The sequence below is a fragment of the Pocillopora verrucosa genome, chromosome 3 (genome assembly GCF_036669915.1).
Source record: "Pocillopora verrucosa isolate sample1 chromosome 3, ASM3666991v2, whole genome shotgun sequence".
Classification (NCBI taxonomy): domain Eukaryota; kingdom Metazoa; phylum Cnidaria; class Anthozoa; order Scleractinia; family Pocilloporidae; genus Pocillopora; species Pocillopora verrucosa.
Genome location: NC_089314.1, coordinates 22,413,540 through 22,421,929, shown reverse-complemented (window position 1 = coordinate 22,421,929; position 8,390 = coordinate 22,413,540).

Below are 8,390 nucleotides of genomic sequence, written 5' to 3'. Positions count from 1 at the left end.
CTTTAACATTATCCAGAAGAAAAACGGGTAGTTATCAACTTGGTTGACTCTAAAAAAAAGGAATGAACGTTTCAGTTTGTGAGGTTAATGAAGCCCACGTGAGATCCTCCACTGCAGTGATCATCACTTAACAACTAACTTCTTTTATTTTCAAATTTAACTGCAGAACTATTGAACATACATACCACAGAGTTTGTATTATCTTAACTCCATAAAATCCCAGGAACTGTTTAAAAGGCTTTTTCGTGCTTTATGAAGAAAAACATTCCAACATAACGTTATACAATTATGATTGCAACAGTTTGAGCCGTTTAACATAATCATTTTCATACGAAATTTGACAACACAAATTTTCGAATTTCAACGACTTTTCAGCCTTGGAAAACAAAACTACCATATTTATTGGACTAAGCGCCCGAATAAACGTCCACCCTGTAAGTAAGAGAATTAAATAAACGTCCAGCATCGAATCTGCACAGGGATCAAGTTTAAAGCTTCGGTTAAAACACAAGGATCATATTCAAAGTTTTTCGAAGTTCCTCAAGATAATATCAAACCCGATGCGTAGGTCTAGTAATTTTGTCGCGCGCACTATAGAACAACTAAGGTATCTGCCACGGAGTAAAACCAATATTTCGTGATTTGTTCTGTCATACAACTACACTGCATACTAATAAATGCACACTATGTGAACCACACAAAATTTTTTAATCCGAAGCTGGTTTTGTTCTAACCTTTGCAAAGTGTACCCAGTAATCGATGGATGGGCAAGTTTAAAGGTAACTGAGATTTAACGGAACTGACAAACCACGCCTTGACTGACTTCTACGATTAATATACGAAAATTATCTTACGCCCATTTCCTCAATAGGAGGATATTTTTAATTTGTCTTTGCGTCTAAAGTTGGTTTTTACTGAGTCATAAAGTTAATTACATTGTTCGTAAACACCTGAAATACGTAACATGATTGATATTGTGTGTTTCGTTTAATAAATAGGCGTTGCCTCTTGTTGATAGATTTATTCGATGAAAAGAATCGTGATTGACATTAATTCAATAGATCGATTTTAAAGTGTTAGATTATTATGTTTCAAATCAGTTTTTCTCCAGAATCGAAGTTATCGTTTTTCTGTCTCTAAATCCGCTTACCTGGAGAATCTGCTAACTCGTAAAGTGACACTGTTGTAACGACCCGCCACAGAAGTAAGTTTATATTGAAGTTTTTTAATTTAGTTACAAGATAAAGACTTGATTTGCGTTTGTTCTAATTGCGAATTATAAATGTATTTCTTTTAGATCGAATAATTATTAAAGCTTGGCTTGATATTATACGGTTTGTGGTGGTCATTTGATCTAACCAGTTCCGAGTAAGGAAACATTGTGTAACCAAACCATTCTTATGTTCCGGAAATGACAAAAAAAGTTTGTTGCATACATGTACAAGAAATTTAAAGTTTAATTTAGTTTAACATTCCCGCGGCCCATCCTTTTGAAATTTACTTTGATTTCTATCGCTCAAAGTGACCAGGAGAAATGCTAATTAAATACTACCCTTGCAAAGCACGCCGGCCCGTTGTAAGTTGGCCCCAAATCTTTTGGACACCCCCTTATTTTTCTAAACCTATAACATCCACAGAGATCCCAATATAGTTTTGTATTCTTCATTTCTGACTTTTTCACTCACCTCCTTGCCTGTTGAGGCATCATCTCTTTAAACAACAGGGATTGTCTCACAGAAGATTGTGTAGAGAACTCCATCAAAGATGGCGATCGACTCCGGTATCTCTCTCCTGGTGGTGTTTCATTCGGTGGTGGGCTCTCGTCACGCTTTGGACGCTGCTCCAATGAGGCAGCCTCTTCAAGTGCCTGTTCCCTCATCACTTCCACATTATCAGATGCTTCTGTGCTGTCCTATTCTGTCTCATTTGTTGAGCTTTCGGAACTTCTTACACCCCGCTTTTAAGAGTTTCTCATTCGAAACGCAGCACTCATCCATCTCTTTGCACACATCGAATCTGCCATGGCTTTGAAGTTGATCTTGGATCCGTCAGGATCAAAGGTGTGGCTTGGAGGAATCGGTGTTATATACTTTTGATTCTCTCGGGTGTTGAACAAGTGAAGGAGAAATACCTTCTTGAGTTCCACCAAATCAAAGGCTTCTGGAACGAAGCCAAGGAGTAGGGAAGAAAGCAAAAGGAGTCCTAGAACGTTATAAGACCCGATTCCACAAGAGACACTCTGCTTCCCGCGCATATTTGATTCTCTATCAGAAGGTGATGTTTGTAAAGTTCTTGCAAAACAAACACACCATCGTATCCTTTTAATTATGAAACAATACAATCATTTGCTGTTCAATTCCATTTTCATTAATAGCTAATTCATCCAAAATTTCGAAAAAGTGTTACGAACATTCTTTCCCATAAAACGTATGAGTATAGTCTTCTTCGTTGGTCTCGCAACAGACCATGATGGGAAAATGCTCTCCATGGGATTCTTGCATAGCTTCGTAATCCCAATCGTCTTCATCTAATGCTTCCCCTTGGTTCGTCAATCCTTCTACTCTAGCCATAATTTCCTGTATCTCTTCCTCTGCCGGTTGAATGTAACAATTGTGAGTCCATGCAGACGTTACATTCGGCCCCACCACATCGATGTTTGACCTCCGCAGATCTTCGGTAACCTCCGTGGGTCCGTTTTTCTTTCCGTTTCTTGCCGTGATGTTCGATAATCTTGCAACACTTGTTACATTTCTCGAAGGTCTGACAGATGGATTTTTTAACGGGATTGAGTTGACTCATTAGATACTGATAACAATCATCTCCATAAAATGCATGATGACATCGCAAATGTATTCGCGAAGGTTTTTCATCGCGAGAAAATTAAAGTCGGGGCAAACGACTTGATGGCACGCCAGACATTTCTTGCCTTTACAAGAATGATGATGAAAATGATCCGTGTTAAATCCTTTATCGCATTCAAAACATTAATAAGATTTGTTCAAAAACCCTGTCTGCGGGTGGACCTTTGAAAATAATCATGTGGGGCTTATCGACAGACAAGACGCAGATCTGATAAGCTGGGCTCAACGCTTTCTGAAACGTGTCCAATTTGCACATACCGCATGGTCCTTCTGGGACTCCTGCCTCCTGAAGTAAGGCACGAGCGCGTGTTCCTTGTACGGGAAGACCGCGACGTAAATTTTCGTACAGACGCATTTCATCCACACCATCGTCTTTGTGTAAATGGGCCATAGTGGTAACAGTGGCGCGCGCGCAATAGAGATTATCGTCACTGTTAATACGCACCACACTTCGTTTGAAATTAAAAAAAAGCAATAAGTAATGGGCTCCTGAAAAAAGTCTCCATTTCTTCTACCCACACTTCTTTCTTTCCACTGACCCTCACCTGACGGGGGAGTTCGAATGAATGTAAGTTCGACTTTAAAATCAGAATTGTTTCTAAATCTTTCACCAGAATTCAATCTCTCCGCCAAAGTTTGCATGTACGAACGCATACGTTGGCTTCCTTTTCGAAGTTCTTCCACCGTGAAGCTCATCGATTGAAAGGCATGCGTATACCCTTCGGCTTGCATATTAAAATGAAGAGTATGATGGGGTACTAAATCTTTCTACTTTTTTATCTCCTTGTCAATAGAACATTCTAATGCTAAAGTGAGTTCTTCCCCCACATCATCACCGGAAGATGGATCGCGCAATTCTTGCAGACGCGCAGTGAATCATTGTTTCTCTGCCATTTTCTTTTTCCATCCTTTACGAGATCCATTCGGACTAAAAGATAATTCGAACAATAGCAACTCTTGCACAGAATTCAATAATTCTTGATCTGACATATCTTCATTGTCTTCCTCGAGATCTTTCCTCTTAGCCGTGCTGAATATGATGAAAATCAAACCAGAGTGAAATAAACAATTCCAGTAACAGCTGTTTTATCATTTAAAAGAAACGCTTAAATCAAAAGAAGCGATCTTATCGGTCGACTCGCTTTGATGTCTCATTAACCGGAAAAAAAGAACACAGGGGTAGGTGGGTATCCCCCTATGCTAGTTAGACCAGTCACGACGTCACACACGTTAATCATTTTAAACTTGACGTATTGTCTTTAACGTTTGGAAATCGTTGACTCGTTTTTGTCTTTTAACGTTTTTAATGTTTAGCTCGTCCTGATCAAGGAAAAGGTAAGAAACACGTTTTTCGTGATTATCTATCCATTCTTTTTTCAACTCAACCTCACTGATTTAATCGTTATTTCAGTAGATGAAAGTATCGCTGAACATGACTTGTCAAGCATCAGTGAATCACGTAAGTCTAGTCTGATTCATTTATTTTTTGAGATGCCAATGACCGTAAGACCTGTTTCCTTTGTACTAATGATGAAATTTTATCAAAAACCCCGTGGTTTGATTCCCAAGAACAACATCAAACCCAATTGTCCATATTGCAGAGCCAAACCACCGCCCCACATGCTCAAAAAACTCCCAGACAGGCCCAAAAGAAACTCGCCGCCCGAGAGAAACATATTCAATCTATTCAAATGGCAGCAAGCCGAAAGAAGAAATTATTTAAGAAACCGAAACTGGTACGGAGACCTTCCCTTCGCTCAAGATCCTGAATTTATGGGAGCCATGTGGGAAATGCTGTTTATGTATGTTCATCTTTCAAAAGAGGACAATAGATCGCTTCATTTAAGAACATTTGACTGGAATGAGTTAAGACATGTTTCTATTCATTTAGCTTCAACCAAACGAAAAGCTATTTGAAGAGCCTAGTTTCGCTTTGTCCAATTTGAATGGCATAATGTGTGTCTTTCATTTGCTACAGAAATATTTGATGAACCATCCAATCAATTCCACGGAAGAACAATATACTTTATAAAAAAAATTTCACTTGACGACTTCCCTTTCAGTGATGATTATCTCCTCGAACGCGTAAAAAAAGGAATGGAATTGGGATACACTTTCAATCAATGCTGTGAACATTGGCTGAAAGATTTTGAAATTGCTTTATACAATACAAAAATTGAAGTCCCTGAAGAAGAAGGAGCTATCTTTAGTTATCATGAATTTTTATTCAATTTACAAGAGATTATGTTATCAAAAGTTATTTTGTGTGGTTCTATTCTTGTGTTGTGGTCTCTTGCTCATTTGTTTCTGTCTCCTCATTTCCGGTTACGTTATTGCCGCTCACGTATTTTTGGTGTTGTCATTTCCTGCAAAACAATGGATAGGTGGTGAATTCGGCGATGTGTTTTCAAGTTTATCGTTGTCTCTTTTATGCTTTGTGATTGGTCAAAATTAGTCTCGCGGTACATAATTCTGCCCTGTGATTGGTTACTACCCATAGAAGCCCCCTCTACTACTCACCGTTATACATGTTCTGACATTAAGTAACTATTGCATTGAATTATCAAAACCGCGGTCTGAGTTGTCTGTCGAATTCTTAGGGTGCGGTAGATAACACAGACACGAGGTCGTTCAAAAACCTAGATTAATTTTCGAAACAATCTGCAAAAGAGGACACTTCTGTCTGAGTGTACAACAGTTTGAGAACACTACAAGGGCGTGGGGCTTGGAAACTAGGCAGACTTTGAACGCAATATTGGGTTATCATGTCCACCTCACACAATGACAGTATAATCAATTAGACTTTTAACACGCACATGCATGCTTAAGGATGTAATCTAGCATTAAGAGTGGACAGAATAGTTTCTTCTTCATATAACATACCAGCATTCCCATTGCTCTTTTTTTCTTTGTTTTTCGTCTCTCCCGCTTCATTGTCTGGGTCCCCTTCCGTTTCCATGTAAATTTTGATTAGAGTGCCAAGAATTCTTATTAGCGCAGGCGCCGCTGGCGCACCATTAGCCCCAGGTAAAAACAGGCCGGACGATTGCGCACTAATCTCAGCGCCATATTGTTCTGCGTTGAACCTGAAGCCTCAGAAATAAAGGAGATCTGCAGCAATGCTCCACGCAGTGAGAATGTACACCAATTTCAGGATTAGTGATCCCATTTTGAAAACCAAGAACTGCGACAGCTACTTGACATAAATAATAAAAAGACTCTAAACTAGAAAAGTCATATGGCGTAAAAAAAAGAGCGGTCGTTTTGCACAGGAAGATACACGGGGGAAGCATAAGCCGAAACTAATCCTTAAGAATATCTAGCTGTTTTTTTGTTCTGTTTTGTTTTTTTAGGTGTGTTTGTTCGTTTCATTAATGGTTCCGTCTTTTCCCTATTTTTCCTCGCCAAATCATCTCTAATTAGCCTGTTGAATATGGCTTTGAATACAATGAAAATGGCTCGGAAACCGAATATCATACGTTTCCTTTCATATTGAATAATTGTAACGGGGCAAAAATGTATAAGAGGATGCTTCTGACGTCAGAGTTAACATACCACTTCCTGCCAAGAAACTGTAATGAAATTATACCAGATGATCTTCCTCGATGGAGGAACACAGCGTATTCACTAATTTCTGAGCTGGGCTGAGAAGACGAGAAGACAAAAATCGATCACGTTTCGGTAACTTAAATGCCCTTCATTATTAACATCACACACGTGTTGGCCATTCTCATCTTAATGAAGTCAAACTATACGATGCAAATTTGTCCTTGGACTTCCTCATTTGAACTTCGTTATCTGCGGCCAAACTACTCACCTCTAACTGATCGTTCCTAATGCTCCTCTGTCGACCAAGCAAATATGTGAGGTCTGAAGCACTTTTAAAGGGTTAACTTACGTCACGTGATAACCGAAACTACAATCCAATTGGTCGGATGCTGGTCTGTTTTGATGTGTCTCCAGAGTTGCCTAATAACAGTCCAAAGGTAACGATTTTATTCTGTATTTCTGAATCTGCTATTAAGGAAGTGAAGCTTGTAGTATTTGTTTCCTCAGTGGCTGATACAACCATCAGGGTGCGCACGCAACGAAAGGCCTAAAAGAGAAGTCATATATTACAAAAGCACTGAAGTGCCTCATACCGACTTCTGTACTAAGGAATAAACTAAAGAGTCAGAAGGAAGCAATTTCTTCAGAAGTGAAACTTCAAGTTCCCAATTCCGCAGTAGCTAATACCGCCATCAAAGTGTGTACGTGCCGGAAGGTCTGAAACAGAAACTCTATACCGAAGCGTTGAAACCCTTTAAACTTACGTCGTGTTGAAAAAGTAAGGATCAGTGAACCTTTTTAACTGAACAGGTTTCTTTGCGTTGCGCAAAGTCGGGTTGTTCAAAGCTGTTTAAGGTAACCCAAAATTAGTATGAAATCTGATGGCAGATCAGAAAGCTTCCAAAGAAAATTCAGTATAGGTTTTTTTGTCTAGAATCTGTTGGAGATTATAAGGTTGCGTGATAGTGACGTCAAGTTAGTTGAATAGTACAGTAATTTAATGACATCAATTTAGGGTCTGTTTTGTGTGTTAGCAAATAGAAACCTGAGAACTTAATTAGACAGTTTTCTTTCGTAATAAGTTTTGTGTAACCTTTGAATTAGAGCACGGCTGCTGTGCGACGCTCTTTTTTTGTCATTAAATAGTTCTGTTACTGTCGATAAATTTTTTTCGTGATATCGTGAAGTTCGGCTGCCTGTAGGCATTCACGACAAATGGATGCTCTAAACCAAATGAAGGAAACTATCCGAAAAAGGCTTTTGAAAGGAGGAATAAGGAAACCCGGATTACAATTTGACGATTTCAACGTAAGTCATCGCTAATCGGCCCTCGAACAACTAAGTCCTCAGTCTTTAAGATTCTAGACTCTTCAAAAGTGCTGGACTTTTTCCGACTGTAGAATTTGGCTACTGGTTCAATTTCCGCCGTGTTACCAAAACTGAGGAAAAACATTTGAACCAATTGGTTTGAAAGGGTAGTGAAGATATCCAAAGTGATTTGAATCTGAATGTTCCCCTGAGAAGCTCCATGCTCTATCGAGCTTCCTCTCCTAAAGTAAGTAGTAAAACAAAAAATCGCCCAAGTGACGCTTTCACCTGCAACACCCTTAAAAGGACGTATTTTACAAAGGGGCCTGTAACCCTACAATCATCAATCAACGTCAATTTATTTACAAGTTAAGTTTGAGCCAGGCTCTCGGTAAGTTAGAGATCGCGCGAAAATCGTCGAGGGTCTGGGAAGGAATGTCACCCCAGTCCCTTCTTTGTACTTCACTCCCTTAACCCACTTCTTGATCGGCCCCACAAACTGAGCGCCTGGAAGTGGCAGTAATTCCATGGGTACTGGAGTAATTTCCTCAACCCTTCTTGAACATTATCAAGAATAAAAATGGGTAGTTATCAACTTTGTTGATTGTAAAAGAAAGAAGAACTGAACGTTTCAGTTTGTGAGGTGAATGAAGCCTACGTGAGTTCATCCAC